The 22,299-nt window shown below is 36.1% G+C and overlaps 1 protein-coding gene across 7 annotated transcripts in view; it reads right to left on the bottom strand.

The window, feature by feature from the left end:
• The window catches only part of LOC147830837 (uncharacterized), a 217,932-nt gene that overhangs the window by 175,102 nt on the left and 20,531 nt on the right, over positions 1–22,299 (bottom strand). For all 7 annotated transcript variants that reach the window (XM_087312029.1, XM_087312024.1, XM_087312027.1 and 4 more), the window contains exon 6: positions 20,570–20,837. The gene's annotated coding sequence lies outside the window, so the exon portion shown is untranslated. The remainder of the gene's footprint in view (positions 1–20,569; positions 20,838–22,299) is intronic.

The following is a 22,299-nucleotide window of genomic DNA, read 5'->3' as shown; positions in this document are numbered from 1 at the left end:
AATGGATTTGGGAAATGGCAAATCAACAAACTATGCTTGTAACGACGGAAATTGCGACCTTAGTTGGCTAACGATGGTTTTGGGAAACGCACCTCTGTATGAGTGAGTGTGTGAATGTGAGAGTGTATGGGAGTTTCCCAGTACTTTGTTGCGGCTAGAAGGGCATACACTGCATAAAACATACGGTGCAATAGTTAACGGTTCATTCCACTGTGGCAACCCCTGATAAATAAAGGACTAAGCTGAAGGAAATTGAATAAATTGATAATTTTTTTATATTAGAAATGGGGTTAAAGACCATTAAAGTTTTTTTAGGCTGCATAAGGGTGCAAGAACTGCCTGTAAATTTTTAGAATGCTTATCGCTTTGACAAATGCAAAAGATACAAATAGAGCTCATGCATTAAAGACAGCTGATATTTAAATAATGATATCGAGGGAGCATTTTGATAGGACAGTGGCTCTAATGTGGACTAGTTTTTGGGTGACTCCCTAGAGCAGATGCTAAGTAACTTGCTAAAATGAGCCTGGCCTGCCATGGCTGCATTTTAGAGGGGGGCAGGTGGTAGTTGAGAGGGGCAGCTAGAGGGTGTGGAGGTTTTTAATGCACCTCAGGGAAGTAACGTGACAGGCCGTCCTCAAATATGCAAGCAAAAGCTACAGAAGGGAATAAAAGCAATTCTGAAAGACACAGTAATCATTTATCTTGTGAGAAAATGAGACTTAAAATGGAATTTGAACTACTTTTTATAGATGTTAGAGAGGTTTAAGTTCTTTTGATGGTCTAAAAAAACTTTTGTGATGTAAAATGCTGAAAAACAGAAAAGAGACCATTTGCACACATATAAACCAAAAAGCTGAAAGGAAATACAGATGAATGAAAGACTGGATGGATGTATGGATGGATGGAAAGACTAGATAAACTGTTGGATGCTGGATGGATGGATGGATGGATGGATGGATGGATGGATGGATGGATGGATGGATGGAAGGATGGATGGATGGATGGTTGGGTGGATAGACTAGATACAATGTTGGATGTTGGATGGATGGATGAATGGATGGATGGATGGATGGATGGATAGATGGATGATTAGATGGATAAATAGATGGTTGGATAGACTAGATAAATTGTTGGATGTTGGATGGTTGGTTGGTTGGTTGGTTGGTTGGTTGAATGGATGGATAGATGGATGGTTGGATGGATAGACTAAATAAATTGTTGGATGTTGTATGGTTGAATGGATGGATGGATAGTTAGATGGATAGACTAGATAAATTGTTGGATGTTGTATGGTTGGATAGATAGTTGGATGGATAGACTAGATAAATTGTTAAATGTGGTATGGTTGGATGGATAGACTAGATAAATTGTTGGATGTTGTATGGTTGGATGGATAGACTAGATAAATTGTTGGATGTTGTGTGGTTGGATGGATAGACTAGATAAATTGTTGGATGTCGTATGGTTGGAAGATAGTTGGATGGATAGACTAGATAAAATGTTGGATGGTTGGAAGGATTGTTGGCTGTTGGATGGTTGAATGGATTGAAGACTAGATAAATTTGTTGGATGAATGGATGGATGGATGGATAATATATTTATCTGGGAATACTAGATGGATGGGTGGATTGATGGCAGATAAATAATGTATTGATGGATAGAGCAATACATAGATGAAACAATAGGTAGTTAAACAGACTAAATGTTAGAGGGATACATGGAATGGCAGAAAATAATGATGGATGGAACAACAAAGTGATTTATAATAGAGTGATATTTAGGCATAATTATATTAAGGGATACTGCTATGGAACAATATATAGACAGTTTGATAAATGTGTGCATTTATGCATGTATGGATGTATAATTGATGTATAAAATTATGGATGGAGAGACAAGCGATGAATGTATAAATATAAGGATGGACAGGTAAGCATTGGACAAATAGACAGATGGATGGATAGATACAGAGGGATGGATGATGAACATGAATTGATAGACCAATAAAGCAATGGATAAATTGGTGATTAATAGAATGTTTGGTGGATGGATTAAACAAAAACAAAGAGACAGATAAACGATTTGTGGATGAATGGATGGCTGGATGGATGGATGGATGGATGGATAGATGGATGAAAAAAATTATGATTGACAGAAGGATAGAGTAATGGATGGATTAAACAATGTGGAAAGATGGATGAATGAATGAATCATTAACAGAAGGATAGAGTCATTGATCATTTAAACAGTGGATGGATGGATGGATTATGATTGACAGAAGGATAGAGTTTTGAAGGTAGTAAACAATGGATAGATGGATGTATGGATAGATGGATGGATGGATAGAATGATTTATGATTGACAAAATGATAGATTAATGGATGGATTAAACAATAAGTGAAGAGATGGATGGATGATGGGACGGATGGGTGATGATAGACTGATAAAGCAATGATTGACAGAAGGATAGAGTAATGGAGGAATTAAAGAATGAATGATTAGATGTATGGATAGATGGATGGATAGAATGATTTATGATTGACAGAATTATAGAGTAATAGATGAATTAAAGAATGGATGATTAGATGGATGGATGGATGGATGGATGGAAGGAAGGAAAGATTTATGATGAACAGAAGGATAGAGTAATAGACAAATTAAACAATGGGTGGAAGGATGGATGGATGGATTAAACACTGGGTGGGTAGATGGATGAATGGATAAAAGATGCACAAATGTATGGATAAATGAAAGATGGATGGATAAATGTACAGATGTATACAGAGGGATGAATAACGAACAAGCATGGACTGGTGATTGATAGAATGTTATGCCTCGTTTCCACTGACTGGTACAGTACGGTACGGTTCGGGTCGGTACGGGTCACCTTTATCAGGCTTGTGTTTCCACCACAAAGGGTACCCTTTTGGTGGGCGTGGTGTATGACAAAGTTGAGTCTCTTTTTTTTCCGTGTTTCACTCCCACTTCAATCTCGCGCTTATCCTTTTTTTCTAAATAGATCAGATGATGGAGACACTTCAATAATCGCACTCAGGTTATTATCAACAGCTCAAGTAGTTTGTTATATTAAATATAGAAGCGATCGTAAGCTCTCGGAAGAAAGCGAATATCGCTTGCACTTTTAGACGGGCTCGTAAAACAAATTTTTCTTCTTGGCTTTGTGTCTGTTCGTCGAGATGACGACAAGGTTTATTTAGGCCCGGGTCATCCATGGCTTTATCCATTTTATGCATATAGTATTTCCATGTAATGTCTCGGCTTTGTATTCAAAAAGACATGGCGGTTCCTTTGTTTACCTTCTGTGTAGCTCCACGAGCTCGTGACGTGTCTCTGTAACCAATCAGCGTTCAGCTGCAGGTGTAGCTCCACCTTTTGGTACCCTTTCTGCCGTTTGGTACCCTTTCGAAAGGGTGTCGAAAAAGTGGTACGGTATGGTTTGGTTCGGTACGCTTTTGACAGTGTAAACGGCCATAAAAGCGTACCAAACCGTACCGTACCGTACCACTCAGTGGAAACGGGCCAGTAGAGTAAATAAAGAATTAAACAACAGATGGATGGTTAGATAAATAAATATATGGAGGGATGGACCAATATATTGATGGATATCTAGATGTAAATAGATGCAAGATCAGATGCAAGCCTTTTTTTCAACTACGTGTTCCTAACTCATTGCAACAAATATAACTAATTCAAATTATTTCAATTCAAAACCTGTATGTGTCCGACAACCCCAGCACAGGCACATGGGCAAAAAACAAAAACAAAAAAACACAGAAGGTGAACTGTGGCAATGTGACAGTCGCCCCAGTCTCTTAATCAAGTGGTCAGCTCAAGAGGCCATCAGGTCAACACAGGGCCAGATCGTTCATTTGAGGGTGAAGTCCCAAACACCAAAGCACTGCCAACCCAATGGAGCAGCCGGCCGGTGAAAGGAGGGGAGGAGGAGTATGCTAATTATCCACCGACTATGTTCTTATGTGAAACAGGCCCTGGCTTAAGCTCCCTTTACGGTCTGGGGAGGATCAAATAGGTCCTGGGTTGTCAGTGCTGCCCACTTTTTTCATGTGCACCCATTATCTCGCTCTCTTGCATTGACTGGGACAGATAACTATCACGTCACTATGGACCCTCCTCTGTTTTCGCACATTTGATCTTTCACGCTCGGCTGCCCGAGGCCAGGGGACTTAATCAGAGAGAGGTATGGCATTCAGACACATTCAGAGGCGAGAAGATCTGCAAGACCTAAAGAAGCAGCACCGAAGCTCTTTAGATGCTACCACCGGCCACCCACAAGAGCTTAGAAGCCATTATTGGCCCTTAATTCTTCAATAAAAGAGAGATTACTGATTGAGACTGAATACAATTGAACCGAGTTATCTAAACCCGCTGCCCCTTACAGCAGTAGAAGACCAGGAGGAGAGCTCTCTCTTGAAACGCTAACTAGACATTTACGACCAATTTAACCTAATATCGCAAACATTGTCGCTGCAAATGTTTGATGGACCTTGGAACTGCTCGAGTGTCTTAATTCAGCTCAGACCACGCATGTAATCAGGTTTTAAATGGCATCATTCAATCAGTAATTTGATTAAGGAGCTTCAGTAGGTAAACTGTTAAGTTTCTCGTGACTACAGGCATGGAAAATGTTGCCAGATTAGTTAATAACCCACAAAATCTGATTACTGAATGTTTAATGAGTGGGAATAAGCTGAACAAACTGACATGCTTTATTTAAACTGTTGAATAAATAAATATTAATTTGCATTTTTTATATTAATTAGACAAATTAGAAAATAAAGACATTATATATATTATATATATATATATATTCAAAAATATTACCGAAGGTCAAATTATACAAACTATGCATCTAATTTTTACTTTTAAGATGCATGCAGATACAAACACATTTTACAGAAAATAAAGTCTCTTGGTCCTCTTGATCTGCAGTCCGCAGATCATGCATTATATGTGTGTGTGAGTGTGTATACATATTAGGGATGTCACGTATTTGGAAATCGGACCCGATCATGCAGTTTTAGATGCCTGCGCTGTCTGCAGATTGGAGGTATTATAAAGTTGATGACAACAATAATGCCATAGCAAACCGTGATATATGTAAACTTGGGGTTGCCTGGCAGCTATTTTAAGTTGTGGTGCTATTTGTTAGATTTATTTATTAGATTTTTTATTTTTTATTTTATTTACTATTGCACTAAAGTCCAGAATATTTTATTTATTACTTGACTGTTCAAGCTACCTTACAGAAGTGCTCTGTTTGTTAGCAGAGTTGTTGAATGATAAAATAAGGTGAATTAACGAAAAATTAAGGAACATCCTGGATCTGTTTCTTTATTCTTTTTTATTCTTTTTATACATGTTATAAAAGTAATGACTCACACTCGAGGGAAAAAAAATCCTGATCGAGACATCCCATATGCTCAGCATATATAAGTACACCCCTCACAAATCTTTTAAATTCATATTTTTAATAGAAAGTTACACAATATTATGTTTGTGCATATACATTAGTTTAGTCAGTACCAAAGCCAAATCTGTAGCTTATCTAACAAAATAGTTTATAATAGCAATCCAAACATTAGGACACCCCAATTTATGTTATAGAAAAATATTAAATACAAATTTACAAAAGAGGAAAAATCAAGAGAAGTATAAAATAAATAAATAAATAAATAAATAAAAATTAAAAATATAATTTTTTGTTGGAATTTTGTAGGTTCATTCATTCATTTTCTTGTCAGCCTTTAATCCGAGGTCGCCACAGCGGAATGAACCGCCAACTTATCCAGCTAGTTATTACGCAGCGGATGCCCTTTCAGCCGCAACCCATCTCTGGGAAACCTCCACACACACACTCTACAGACAATTTAGCCTACCCAATTCACCTGAACTGCATGTCTTTGGACTTTGGAGGAAACCGGAGCACCCGGAGGAAACCCACGCGAATGCAGGGAGAACATGCAAACTCCACACAGAAATGCCTACTAAGCCGAGGCTCAAACCAGCGACCCAGCAACCTTCTTGCTGTGAGGCGACAGCACTACCTACTGTGCCACTGCTTCGCCAATTTTCTAGGTTGTTTTACAATATTTTGCTTGAATATAATTGTGTTAATCTCACAGAATTATTTTTATTTAGTGGCTAGTTTGTACATTTAGGTACAATTGCTCATACTCCAATGAGAGGTTGGTTTAGGGGAGGAGTTTGGGGCACACCTTCATTTAAAAATCAGATGTATTGACACACATTAAATTGTATAAATCTTTTGGAATTTGCCACTTCTCTGGCAATATGTAAAATAGTTACTTTCCTTTAAGATCGGGTTGATCAGTTAAACGACTTGAGCTACTTTGTTTGTGATTGTACTTCTTCTGAGCATCATGTAAAAATATGACATACTTGAGTGAGAAATGAATAAATTCAACATGTGGTTGTTTTTACGTTCAGGCTTGGTTGCACAGGCATTGAGTGTCGGTCAGCCGGCAGCTCGCAGCTTGGCTTAAAAGCACCGGTGAGAAGCTCAGACACACTCCAGGTCAGCAGGCAGAGGTGTGTATGTGTGTGTGTGTGTGTGTATGAGCCGCACGAAGAGGCCCTGCCGGAGGACAAAAGAAAATTAGGGACAAGAGAGTAAACCTGCCAACCCAGATGGATAAACTTGACTTGCTGATGAGGGACTCAGCAAAACGTTCTCACTCCGAAAGCACCCCCTTGGACTAGCAACACCTCCCCACACGCTATAACAAACAAACACACACGCTCCTTTTGTCTGCGGTGCAGTTTCAACACTTGAGGCAATGAAGCAAAATGTTGTGATTATTCTCATGTAATGAAGCAGAACAAAATAAACAGCCATTCTTGTTGGAGAGCGGACGACTAACCAATCTGAGGTTCGGTGCTCCTTTAAGATGTTAAAGGTTTGTTGTCGCCGTCACCTCTGTGTGTTTGCGTGTGATGGAGGTGAGGTTTTGTATATGCAGTATTTACAGTAAGCAGATCTGGCTATCACCTTGCACCATGCCTACAGCACGCTTGAGTCTGTTTTATTTTATTAAATGCACCAGTGGGCAGCAACCAAAACAGGGACAAGTGCAAGAACAGAGGGGGAGGAAGGGAGGTAGAGAGAGAGAGAGAGAAAGAGAGAGAGAGCAACATTCAGGGTTAAACATAATTAAATATGGACAGTAACTCAAATTGCTGAGAAAATGTGTGGTGCCTGATCATGCAAAACTTACCATGATTGCAACGTGGTTCTTCCAGCCGTTTAAACAGCATTTAGTGGTCCCAATATAAGGCTCCGGGAAAGTAACTACATTTTTGAAGATAAAATAGCTAGTTTTGATCTTGCAAAGCTCACTGGCACACTGCTAGATGGATTTAAAGCAGTGGTCTCAAACTTAATTCATGGAGGGCCACAGCTCTGCTTAGTTTAGCTCCAGTTCACACCTGCTTAATAGTCTCAAGCAGTCTTGAACACCTTGATTAGTTGCATCAGCTGTGTTTGCTGTGCAGAGCTGCGGCCCTCAAGGAAATTAATTTGAGATCTATGTTTTAAAGATCTTCTAGGTCAGGGGTGTCAAACTCAGTACCTAGAGGACCACAGCCCGGCACAATTTAGTAGTAACCCTACTTCAATACTCTTGCCTGGAGGTTTAAAACAAGCCTGAAAGACTAAATTAGTTTAATCAGGTGTGTTCAATTAGGGTTAAAGCTAAACTGTGCAGAGCTGTGGTTCTACAGAAACAGAGTTTGTCACCTATTACAGGTGGTTTGCAGCAACTTTTAGAGACTGGTCCACATTAAATCTACAAAATAAGGCTCAGGGACAGTGACAAAACTTTTAGACATTTTGTAGTACTTCATCATCCAAAACTCACTGACACACTGGTAGGTCATAGCTAGGTGGTTACTAAGGTACTCTATGAGGCTTTCTGGGTGGTTAATTTAACTGGTCAAACTTAAAAGCAGTATGAAAGTTTTGCAGACTGAAGTCTTAAATCTTTACATGCGTTATTTTTAAATTTGTATCTAGAAAAATAGTCAGCCACAGTTGAAATTTAAAGAGTCAAAGGGTGCTTTCACACTTGGTTCAATTGCCTGGACTGAACCCAAGTTTGAATGTCTCACCTTGCCACCTTCTCAGCTGGTTTGTGTTCACACTGTCTTTTTTCCTTCTGAACTCCGGTAAGTTTGCATCATCAAGCTGCTGTTTTGTGCACAGCTGTTGCTAGGTGACAGCAAAGTGCCAAAATGGAGATCTACAGGTTTGCATATCACAGCCATTCTGTTTTTACTGAATCTTTTGGTTTTGTTAACAAAACCAAAATAGAGAGCCATTTGCATCTATCTGCAGCAATAATACATTAAAGGGGTGGTCCACTATGATATCATATTTTAGACTTTAGTTGATGTGTAATGTACCTGTGTGAACATATAGAGCATCTCTAAATGTAAAATGCTCTAAGTTCAATGCAAAGGGAGACCTTGATTTTTACAGAGTTAGCTTAGCAAAGCCTACAATGAACAAATTTTGGTGACTACAAAAAAATACTTCCGCCCCCTGTGACATCACAAAGGTTCGGTTACTGCGCACCCACACTGCGCAGCTAAGGGCCGTGGCCAGAGGCGCTGTAACTTTACAGCAGAGGGAGAAATGTCATCCTGCTATTTCCACAGAGCTTCTCTTTTTCTGTATTTTTTTGCTCCAAATGACACGACCCAAAGATAGAAGTGCTTACAGTTCAATATTAATTATGTTCCAGAGAATTATAAAATACATAGCAAGCATGATTTGACAAAACAGTTTCCAGAATCTCTCTCAGTTCAGTGCTGGATTCGGCTAAAATCTCCTCAAAGATGGAGCAAGGAGATGCTATGAACTCTGAGCCACGAGCTGTAAGTGTTTCTATTTGTTAAAATTGATCATGACATGTACAGTGTCTAGCCTTAATGGTGTGTTGTAGCAAAGATGCAAAAAATAGGAAATAATGTTTGCCACCGCCAACGATTTAGCTACAAATCCATATTTATCAGTCAAACTGCTGTAAACACACACACACACACACACACACACACACACACACACACACACACACACACACACACACACACACTCTTGACCAGCACATGCGTCTCTCTGTGTGAGATGGCAGTGTTTCTCTACACATGAAGCTTTTACATCTCAGACAATAAAGTCGCAAAAAAAATGTGAACGATTCTTGTTACTTACACAGGCATATTCCGGATATGCATGAAAGACGTCCTGTAATGCGTTGATTTAAAAAAAAAATACAGCATTGCTCTCCCAACTGGAGTGTAACAGCAAAAAATAATCAATCAACGCTCACACAGGTCTCATCCCACATCTTGCGCTTTATTCTGTCACCAGCGTCACCACAGAAAATAATTTAAAAATGAAAATAAATATCGGTCCCGCGCACATGCGCACACACATAAACACACACACACACAATGGCACACAAACACTCTTAAAGGAGCCACATCCAATTTTCACTCATTACAGACACTGTTGACTGACTGACTGACTGACTGACTGACTGACTGACTGACTGACTGACTGACAGACTGACTGACTGACTGACTGACTGACTGACTGACTGACTGACTGACTGACTGACTGACTGGCTGGCTGTTCACACAAAACGCGCATGCTTGTCCGGACGTGACGTGGAGCCAATCCACGAATCAAAGCACATTATGACGATGACCAATCAGAGTCACTTGAGGACGGGCCTTTTAGAAAAACTAGGAAATATGACAGTCGTTTTCATGTTAGCTGAGTAGCTGTGTATAATCAAAGTGAGATTTATGAAAAAATAACACGATGTCCTTCAAGTGAAACATGAGCACACATTGCTTTGCAACTTATTAACACAACCAAGCCTTAAAATTACATTTTGGACCACCAATTTTAAAAACATTCAGAACGTCATGCGATGTCTGCAGAAATCAAGCAGACATTATCACTGCGTTTGCACTGGGTCAGTCCTGCTTGTCGCCAAGGTGGGTGATACACAGACATACACAAATGAATGAACGTTATGAAAACTAAAGTTTGTTGTACAGTTGGTGGTTTATTTCTGTTATTTGGTACGATTGCATTCATATCAGAAGTAAACCCTACCAGAGTTCGCATGAACCGTACCCCAGACAAACTCTTTCAGGTGGACTCGGGTACAGTTCACAGGTGCACACCCGAGTTCAGAAGACAGATAGCTAAACGTACCGAACTCTGATGTCAAAAGAATCCATGTACGGACTAAAAGTGCTAGTGTGAAAGCACCATAAAATGACGAAGAGAGTCTTAATTTAACAAGGCAATGCTTTGTTTTACAAAGAGGAAATATTGTGTCCATCCTATCCACTGCACAGAGAGGAAGGAGCGTTCACCACGTTATCAAAGAGCTGTGTGGGATAATCCCAAAATGTAACGTTTGTTCCTGGGAATCAGTGGAATTTCGATACTTTGTTGCAATATGCAACCACATAACACAAATTTCTGTTAACAAATAACACACATACATATACACAAACAACCTGGCAGACCTCACTGGCACACTGCAAGGGGGTTTTCTGGGTGTTTTTTTTTTTTACTTTTAGGTCTTTAAATGGTCCACATCAAAAGAGAAAAAATAGGGCTCAGGGACAGTAATTAACGTTTTGAAGAGAGTTGATGGTGATATAAGCAAAAGTATTTTTTTATTTTTATTATTATTTTTTTTTTTTGAGTGTAGGTCGTGACCATAACTAGGTTTAAATGGCAGGTGCAAGACAAAAGTTAAGCTCAGACATAGATATGAAATTTTGGACCCACTGGTACACTGCTAGGCAAAGGTCTTCCGGATAATTTTTAGCAACTTAAGGGCCTGTTCTATGTTAAAGAAGTGCTACTGTAAGCCCCAAATTGCATATCTGCCTTGAACAGAAAAATAAAATGCTGCTCATTTCTGTCACGTGCTTTTTTGAAATGGGAGGCTGCGCTTGTAAAAGCAGAGGAAGAGATGCAGTGCTCTCAGTCTAATAGTATGTGACAGGGCGGCTGATGCAGAATTCAGCCCTGTGCTGCTGTAGTCACTGCCCGCTGAGACAGACAGAGCTGCGCTACATATTCTACTGCATGTACAAACAAAACAGTACGCTCTCTGACACATTTTGCTCTTCTAGACGGTCAGCTGTGGTGGAAATTTGCTTTTTTTTCTTTCTGCCGGAAACGTAAAGGCAATTTGAAAATTATTAACTGCCATTTCCAGTATGTCTGAAATTTAAAGCCATTATTGAAAAAGGATTGCATGCTCAGAAAAAAATTAATATTCAATGAGAAGGAAGAAGGTGGGATTTAATTTTATTTAGAAGGAACTTATTGGACTGATATATATCTATTTATTACAGGAGGTTTAAAAGGATGAATGAATTAATGAATGAATGAAAGAATGAAGGAAGGAACAAACAAATGAATGAACGAATGAATGAACGAACAAAAGAACAAACAAACAAAATAAAATGAAGAAATTTGAATTCATTTAATTGATAGAAAAAAATAATACATAAGCAAATCAATTAATACATGTTTTCTTGTAGTATTATATTTCATATATAATTATCGATAAATGTATTATTAAATAAATAAATTTAATATAAATTATATAAAATTAAATTTGCATATGTAAATATATATATTCATATTATGAATATCCAATCATTAAAAAAATCCATGTGGAGGGTGTCCTCTGCCAGTGATGTAATGGGGTCATTTTATTTCAGTAAACCAGACAGTACGCTCTCTGACACATTTTGCTCTTCTAGACGGCCAGCTGTTGTGGATATGTGCATTTTTTCTGTCTGCTGGAAATGTAAAGGCAATTTGAAAATGATTCACTGTCATTTTCAGTCTGCCTGAAATGTAAAGCCATTATTAAAAATGGCTGGCATGTTCAGAAGACAAAAATTGAATGAGAAGGAAGTGGGTGGGATTTGATTTTATCTAAAATAAACTGATTAAAACCTTTAAAACTGCTTTTATTCTAGCCGAAATAAAACAAAAAAGACTTTCCCCAGAAAAAAATATATTATCAGACATACTGTGAAAATGTTCTTACTCTGTTAAACATCATTTGGGAAATATATATATAAAAAAAAAAAAATCAAACGAGGGTTAATAATTCTGACTTCAGACAGAGAAATAGATAGAGGTTTAAAAGGATGAATGAATGAATATATGAACGGACGAACCAACCAACCAACGATCCAACGAACCAATTAACCAACGAACGAAACAACCAATGAAATGGAAAAATTTGAAAAATATCTTCACTGTAATGTTTGATCAAGTGAATATAACCTTTCTAAATAAAATATTAATTTAGTTACATTTATTAAGACTTACTTCACAATTTTATGTTTTTTAATTGTTGCTTTAAGGGGAAAGCAAATAAATAAACAAACAAATAAGCAAATAAAAAAATTCATAAATGTTTCATTAAAGTATTATATTGTTTAAGTGGGGCAGTAGGTAGTGCTGTCGTCTCACAGCAAAAAGGTCACTGATTCAAGCCTCGGCTGGGTCAGTTGGCGTTTCTGTTTGGAGTTTGCATGTTCTTCCTGCATTATGTGGGTTTCCTCCAGGTGCTTAGTTTTCGCCCACAGTCCAAAGACATGCGGTACAGGTGAATTGGGTATGCTAAATTTTCCGTAGTGTATGAGTGTATGTGTGTAAATGAGTGTGTGTGGATGTTTCCCAGAGATGGGTTGGCGCTGGAAGGGCATCCGCTGCGTAAAAACGTGCTGGATAAGTTGGCGGTTCATTCTGCTGTGGCGACCCCGGATTAATAAAGAGACTGAGCCGACAAGAAAATGAATAAATAAATAATAATATAAAATTATATTATAATTTATGAAAAACTAAATTTGCATATATAAATATGTATTCATATTAAAAATATCCAATCATTAAAAAAATCCATGTTGAGGGTGTCCTCTGCCAGTGATGTAATGGGGTCATTTTATTTCAGTCAACAAAACAGTGGGAGGAGACCTGAGCTGCCCTGCTGATATTTACAGAGAGAAAACATACACTCATCCCTCTCTCGCTCTCTCTCTCACACACACACACAAACACAAGCATGCCAATAACTACACTATAAAAATGCTGGGTTGTTTCCATCTAATTTTACCTCAAGTAAGGACAAGCCAAACTTTTTGTTCATTAAAATCGTGACATAAACAAAAGAATTATAAACAGAAAATAATATTGATCATCTGATTGGAAGGCCTGTTAAAATGTCTGAGTGTGTGTGCTTGTGTGTGTGCGTGCATGCGCGCGTGTGTATCTTAATGTGTTTGTATTCGGCTATGTGAGTGTGTGTCTATGTGTATGTCTGTGTCGTGTCTTAGTGTGTGTGTTTTAGCGCTTGGGTTCTTGTGTCTGTATCTGGCTGTGTGTGTATGTGTATGTGTTTGTGTGTGTGTGCGCATGTGTAAGTTAGTGTGTGTCTGTGAATGTGCTTGAGTATGTGTGCTTGAGTGTGTGTGTGTGTCTTTGTGTATGTGGTTGTGTGTATGTTTATGTGTATGCATATGCGAGTGTAAGTTAGTGTCAGTGTGTGTGTCTGTGTGTGTGTGTGTGTGTGTGTATGCGCTTGCATTCATGTGTATGTTTCTGGCTGTTTAAGCGTGTGTCTGTGTGTGTCTGTAAGTGTATGCGCATATGATGTAAGTATGTTTCTGAGTGTGCGTATGTCTGTGTTTGTACGTTCATATGTCTGAATCTGGCTATTTGAGTGAGTGTGTGTGCGTTTGTGTGCATGTGTGTGCTTTTGTGTGTGCATGTGTAAGTTAGTGTCTTAGTGTGTGTGTTTGATCGCTTGGGTTCTTGTGTCTGTATCTGGCTGTGTGTGTGTGTCTGTGTGTGTGTGTGTGTGTCTGTGTGTGTGTGTGTGTGTGTGTGTGTGTGTATGTGTAAGTTAGTGTGTGTCTATAAATGTGCTTGAGTGTTTGTCTGTGTATGTGCGTGAATGCGTCTGTGTGTGTGTGGTTGTGTGCATGTTTGTGTATGTATATGCAAGTGTAAGTTAGTGTCAGTGTGTATGTGTGTGTATATGCGCTTGCATTCATGTGTATGTTTCTGGCTGTGTAAGCGTGTGTCTGTGTGTGTCTGTGAGTGTATGCGCATGTAAGTATGTTTCTGAGTGTGCATATGTCTGTGTTTGTACGTTCATGTGTCTGTGTGTGTGCGCGTGTGTGTGTGTTGTTGTGTGTGTATGCGTTTGTTAGTGTCTTAGTGTGTGTTTGAGCACTTGGGTTCTTGTGTCTGTATCTGGCTGTGTGTGTATATCTGTGTGTGTGTGTATGTTTGCGCATGTGTAAGTTAGTGTGTGTCTATAAATGTGCTTGAGTGTGTTTCTGTGTGTGTGCGTGAATGCGTCTGTATGTATGTGGTTGTGTGTATGTTTATGTGTATGCATATGCGGATATAAGTTAGTGTCAGTGTGTGTGTGCTTGCATTCATGTGTATGTTTCTGGCTGTGTGTGTCTTTACATGTGTGTCTGTGAGTGTATGCGCATGTAAGTATCTGTGTCTTTTTTTTGTGTGTTTGTTCGTACGTTCATGTGTCTGTATCTGGCTATGTGAGTGTGTGTGTGCATGTGTAAGTTAGTGTCTTAGTGTGTGTGTTTGTGTGTTCGCTTGGGTTCTTGTGTCTGTATCTGGCTCTATGTATCTGTGTGTGTGCATGTATAAGTTGCTTGTCTATAAATGTGCTTAAGTGTGTGTGTGTGTATTTGGTTGTGTGTGTATGCGAGTGTATGTGTGTGTGTCCAACAGTGTTGTGGATCTGGTCCGGCGTTCTGCAAAACCGCCCCAAGCTGAACGTCTGATTGAGTCGTGTCACACTAATCTGTCCTGACAGACCGCGAGCAGCCGCCATGTTCCCCTTCCAGACCCTAATGCACTTTTTTGTGTGTGCTAGAGAATGAGAGAAGCCTGTGACGTGTGTGTGTGTGTGTGGCAGAACACCTCAGGCTCTGTGTGAAGGGTGATTTGTAAAGGAAAGAAAATCAATAGTTGGTGAATAAATGTCCTGTGCAGAAAATAGCGTCATTTTATATTGGATAAAATATAGAAATACATGTAATGAAGGTAACAGGTGCCTGTGTTTATAGCTTAGAAATGTTATGTACATATTTATAGGATCATAGAAACTTTAAAAACTATAATCAACTTTTTTTTGCAGTTGCTGAATAAAGACACACTTATTCTTACTGTACTTTTTAAATGTCATTGTATTAGTTTCAGTACCATTGTAAATGTAAAATTTTTGCACTGTTTTCAGTTATTGAAAATACATTTTAATGTAAATTTAATGAGTTTTAGTTTTTGAGCTTTATTTGTTTAATATTTAAACGTTAAAGTAAAATAAAATGAGCAGTGGTGTAGTCCTAAAAAAAAAGTTGGTGTACTATTAACCACCCAACCCAAATTTTAAAAGTTGGCAACGAAACAGCAAAAGTCAATGTTTCCTTGATTCATTAGCAATACAGTTAAAGTCAGAATTATTAACCCCCCTAAATTATTAGACCCCTTGATTATTTTTTCCACAATTTCTGTTTAATGGAGGGAAGATTTTTTCAACACATTTCTAAACATGATAGTTTTATTAAGTCATTTCTAATAACTGATACTAGATATTTTTTAAGATACTTCTATACAGCTTAAAGTGACATTTAAAGGCTTAACTAGGTTAATTAGGTTAACTAGGCCGTTTAGGCAAGTTAATTAGGCAAGTAATGATGGTTTGTTCTGTAGACTATTAAAAAATACAGCTTAAATGGGCTAATAATTTTGACATTAAAATGTTTTATAAAAAATTCAAAGCTTTAAATTTTGCTTTTACTTGAATATTTTGAAAAAAAAAAAAAACTCAAAACTTTGACTCTAAAACAAATAAGATTTTCTACAGAAGAAAAAAATATTATTAGACATACTGTGAAAATGTCCTTGCTCTGTTAAACATCATTTAGGAAATATTTATAAAAGGAAAACATAAATAAAATGGGGGCTTACAATTCTGATTTCAACTGTATCCAAGAAAAAAAAATATACTAGCATTTGATTAAAATTGTCAACTCAGTAATATAAATGTAAAACAGGATTACACCGATTTCATTAAATGATTTTCCCTATAATTTTTTAAATTAAAAATAGATATAATATTTATAAAAATATACAAAATCTAAATAATTTAAACTATTTGTGTTTAAATGCATACAAATACTTGTAATAAAAATGGCTAATGCAATTGAATAATACAAAACACAATTCCAAATGATTTATTAATGAATTATTTAATATTTTAAAAACAAATGAGGAAAAATACTAAGAAAAAACACTTAGATTTGATTGGTCGACATGCGATGGATGATTTACAAAAAAATAGCAAATAAAAAATTAAATAAACAAACAAACTAACTTTTTAAAAACTGAGACAATGCAAATATAAATAAAAGATAAAAGCTATTATTTGTTCTCATTTTATTATGAATAATATTGGTAAATTAATGTCCAAACATTTAAACTTACAATATTTTAAAACATATTCAGAATATAATCATTACATTTTCTATTTTCTTTTATATATTAAGTTTATATTCATATCAGTTATTTAAATTAATTTATGTTTTATGTAATATTGTTTAAAGTAAAGTATATAAGAAAAAAACATTACTAGCATTTGATTTAAATCAAATAATTCAATAATATATTGTAAACCAGGATTATACTGATTTCAGTTTTAAATGATTTCTTTAATAAAAAAATCTATTTTTTTAATTAAAAACAGATATAATATTTATAAAATTATACAAATCTAATGAAATTTTACAATACAATGCAATTTTATAATACAAAACACAATTATAAATTATTTATTTATGAATTATGTAATAATTTAAACACAAATGAGTAAAAATAATACAAAAAATTGAATGGTCAACATGTGATGGAAGACTTGTAAAAAAAATAATGAATGCAAATAAAAAATTTAATAAATAAACAAACACAATTTTTAAAAACACCTGTAGTGAGACAATGCAGACAAAATATAGAATGCAGAAATATATATATATATATATATATATATATATATATATATATATATATATATATATATATATATATATATATATATATATATATATATACATATATATATATATATATATATATATATATATATATATATATATATATATATATATATATAATTTTAAAATATTTTAAATAATTTTATAATATTCAAATATATTATTTAAAATTTTGAATTTAAATTTGATTGTTTTTTTCTTTAATAATAAAGTGATATATAAGTGAAAACATATATATATATATATATATATATATATATATATATATATATATATATATATATATATATATATATATATATATTACATATAAATCAATATAAAAAATAATAAATAAATAAATAAAATAAATAAATAAAGGGGAAAAAAAAGTGGTGGGGGTGTGTGAAAAGCTTGAACAGAAGCAGTTTGAGCTGAACTTTCTCCCCAGTTCCTCCTGCACTATTGTCGGGCCTCCTCTAATCCCGTCCCGCTCCAGATGGGGCTCAGGGCAGGAGCGAGGACTGTCACCCTGCAGGTGGGTGTGGAGGCGACTGGGGGATCTTTCCCCTCACGCCTCACCTTCTCCTCCACCCCCTCGCCCCAAAATCCTGTTTTTAACACATGACCGGATGCCCTGAATTATTCAACCTTTTCAATATTTCACATGGCCCCCTTTTCCATGTTTGTTGCCCTGGCCTTATGCAATTTTCATGGAGAAAAGAAAAAAGAAAAATGTTTTTGTCCTACTTTAAAACACAAGAGAAGGTTTGGTATCATTGGCATAGAGACGGTTTTGTTGGAGACTGAAAAGGGTTTGTGATAAAGACACAACATGTTTCTCATGAAATTAGGCCGTAGGGCTCAGGAAAAAAAAATCTTTAAAATGTTTTCTTATTTACTACGAATATTCACTTTATGAAGTTTAAAATCATTAGGACTTTTTTTGTTATTTAAAATATTGCCTTATTGAAAACTGCTTTTATTTTTATTTTATATTACTTTTTACCAAGGCTGACCAAAATATAGAAAAATAGCATTATATTTTTAGAATTTAAAATTGCTTTTATTTATTTTTATTACAGTTTTCACCAAGGCTGACCAAAGTATATATAAAAACCTTATATTATGACAATTTAAAACTGCTTTTTATTTATTTATTATTATTATTTATAGTTTTGATTGCACATGCTTTAGGAATCATTTTAAAAAAGACCCTATTATGGGTTTTTGTAATTGACCTTCCATGCAGTGTGTAACACATCTCTAAGTGAAGTGAAATATCCAGCTAAGGCTTAAATCTACAAGTGCACCATGTTTAAAACTAATGATTCATCTATAAAAGAGTCAATTCAGAGTGGTTCAAATGAATGATGGGGTAACGAGTCTTTTGCCATGTCAGCGTGACGTAGATATGGAGCTCAAGCCCTGCCCATTTGTTGCATGCGCAGACCCAGGAAAATTGAAACCCCAGACCCCGCCCACAAACACTGTAGAAAGAAAAAAACAAACACCAAAGCAGATCCTGGTTGAATCAAGTCGCAAAGACACTGTGCTCTGAAGTTTGAGGGAAAGTTGGTGTTAATTTCACCACCCAAAGATGAGGCTTTAAAGAGTCAGTGGTTAAAGTAATTTTTGCAAAAATACCCCAGCATTATAGCCCCAGACTTGTGCTGTGTTCCTGTCATTTTTCTGACGAGTGCTTCAGCAATCTACACGCTTACAACAAGGACAGACATTTGTTAAAGGAAGGATCAGAAAAGACTGTTGATGTATGGGACTTTTGTCAGAGCTTGACCGGAACTTTACAGTACACAGTCAATGGATCAGTTTCTTCCTCCATTTCATAAGTGTAAGTAAGTAAGATTAAAATGGTTGCCTACATGCGTGCCGCGGTCAAGTTTCAAAATAGTTCAGCTTTTGACACTGTGTGGACTGTTTTTACCCATGGTTAAGAATAGAGTAATATGCTGGTTTTAAACTGCATTGCTTTAATGTATTCCTGCATTGGGCTCACACATACATTCTGCACTCTGACTACTTCAACAATGTTGATGAGCTGTGGTATGCATTTCTCACTGTCTCTCACTGAACGCAGTCAACCAATTTCAACAGACTGGCTCATCGGACCAATCAGTGCAGATTAGCATCATGCTAAGGATGGGTTTGAGAACAAATGAATTGCCAAACAAATCATCTGGGAGTCGCTGGGATTATTAAGTAAAAATAAATGCATATTATAAGACAATGAAAGTGTTTTTTGACCTTGCATGCATTTTGCTCTTTAATATCCTGGCTGGCAGCTAATATATTAGTAGTGTTAAATTATTAATAATCATTTTTGTTATTTTTAATGTTGACTATTTATTCTGCAATTTGTATTTTATTTTTATTACGTTTTTTTCTCGCATTTCTTCATTAGTACATTTGAATTCTTTTTAGCTGAAAACATGGCGCTTGGGGATTCATAAAATGACAAACATCCCCAACAGCACAAAAAAAAAACACACCTTATTATTACCTTTAATCAACTCAAGTTTTTTGCTTTTTTGTTTTTTGACTTTCTTTAGTAGTTAATAGTAGTTGATTTGCAATCTTCATTCATTCATTTTCCTTTGACTTAGTCCATTATATGGGGTCGCTACGGCAGAATGAACTGCCAACTATTCCGGCATATGTTTTACGCAGCGAATGCCTTTCCAGCCGCAACCTAGTACTGTAAAACACACATACACTCTCACATTCACACATGCACTCATACTGATTTTCAATATTTCGCAAACAATATTCTTAATCTTTTTTATTCTACTAAAGAAAATATAACCTACATCTTCTACAGCCTAAAGGGTTAAAGGGTTAGTTCACAAAAAAAAAATAATTCAGTTATAAATTACCCACCCTCATGTCGTTCTAATTCCCTGAGACATTCAATCAACTTCAGAACCCAAATTAAGAGATTTCAAAGCCGATTTTACAGTTTTTGGCAGGTCTTATTAAAGCTTCATATCATTACAGCTGAGCCACTGAAGTCACATGGAATGTTCTGACAATGTTTTTGGTTCCTTTTCTGGACTTTTAATGACTCGGGACCCTTATTATACTGTATTCGGGATGAGAGAGCTCTTAGATCTACTCTATAAGATCTTAATTGTGATCTGAAGATGATCAAAGTTCTATGATCATAATCAAATGACATGAGGGTGAGTATTTATAAACAGAACTTTTATTTTTTTGGATGAACTAATTTTATAAATGAACTGTCTCTTATGAACAGTATTGGATGGTCATATGGTTATAATCACCATAAAAAAACAACAACTAAGTGTTAAAACCACCAAAGTCAGCATTGTCAACAACCAAAATATCTACATTGTGTGGTTCTGCATACCTTCCCCCTCCACCACTGTGGAGTGTTTCGCGGAGGAAAGCGTACACTCGAGGCTGGGCTGTTGGCTGGTGACCAGCGGGCTCAAGCCGCCTCATTCTCCCACTGTTTCCTTCAGAGTCCTGGCTGGCGCTCCTCGCCAACCCCCCTGACCTTCCATACGGCCCCAGCCCAGGACACCAGCGCCTGTCCTGCCATGTGCTTGGCTGTACACTCCTCTCTCACAGGACCCTTTTTTGTCCAGAATTGGGGGCAGGGGGTGTCAAATTATCTGTAAACACACACGCACAAATACAATTCAAGGCAAAATAATTATTTCTCCCGTAAAATGTGTATTCCTTTTCAAAGATTTCTCAAGGCTAAGAAAATTTTCACAATATTTCCTAGAATATACAGTTGAAGTCAGAATTATTAGCCCCCCTGAATTATTAGATCGCTTGTTTATTTTTTCCCCAATTTTTGTTTAACGGAGAGCAAATTTTTTCAACACATTTCTAAACATAATAGTTTTAGTAACTCATGTCTAATAACTGATTTATTTTATCTTTGCCATGATGACAGTAAGTAATATTTGACTAGATATTTTTCAAGACACTTCTATACAGCTTAAAGTGACATTTAAAGGCTCAACTGGGTTGATTAGGTTACCTAGGCAGGTTAGGGTAATTAGGTGAGTTATTGTATAATGATGGTTTGTTCTATAGATTTTCGAGAAAAAATTATAGCTTAAAGGAGCTAATAATTTTGTCCCTAAAATTGTGTTTAAAAAAATTAAAAACTGCTTTTATTCTAGCCAAAAGAAAACAAATAAGACTTTCTCTAGAAGTAAAAATATTATCAGACATACTGTGAAAATTTCCTTGCTCTGTTAAACATCATTTGGAAAATATTTTAAAAAGAAGAAACAAATTTGAAGGGGGCTAATAATTCTGACTTCAACTGTATGTTTCCTATAATATAGATATAATATAGAATGTTTATTTATTTATTTTTATTTTTTTGATTGGCTACAGAACAGTTGTCCAATGACTTGCCTAATTAACCTACATTGTAAAAAATGCTGGGATTCACACAATTCAGTCATGTTGTCCCAACACAAAATGGTTACGTTAACTGAATAGTTTTTACAAATTTATGTAGATTAAAGATAAAACAGTCGCCCATTGTATTATTACAATTTAGAACTGGGTTTTATTGTCCAATGACTTGCCTAATTAACATACACTGTAAAACATGCTGAGTTCCACATTTCCTTCATGGTGTTGCAACACAAATCGATTGAATTAACTGAATAGTTTTTACAAATTTAAGTGGATTGAAGATTGAACAATTAAGTTGTGCCATAAAACCTATAAGAATTGTGTTGATAATAGTTATCTTAATTCCTTCATGTTGTCCCAAAACAAATCAAAAGAACCCAACATTTTTGTGTAACTTGCCCCATAAATAACCCAAATCCTTTAAGTTGCATTTTAAGCTGAATACTAGTATCTTAAAGTTACTAGAAAAATGATATTGCAGTAAAGAGAAAACAACGACATTCGCTGTTTTTGTTTTGGTTGCTGAGAAAAGAAAAGACATTCGCTGTTTGTTCTAACCATTTATTTATAATATGCTGAAACCACACAATTCTTGAGTTTTTTTTGTTTTTTTTTGTGACATCTTGTTTGATTTATGCTCAATCCATTTAAATTTGTACAAATTATTAAGTAATTTAATTCCTTCATATTGGC

Source organism: Danio rerio, chromosome 25 (assembly GCF_052040795.2).
Source record: "Danio rerio strain M-AB ecotype USA chromosome 25, GRCz13ab, whole genome shotgun sequence".
NCBI classification, from domain to species: domain Eukaryota; kingdom Metazoa; phylum Chordata; class Actinopteri; order Cypriniformes; family Danionidae; genus Danio; species Danio rerio.
This window is presented reverse-complemented; position numbering and strand designations above follow the sequence as displayed.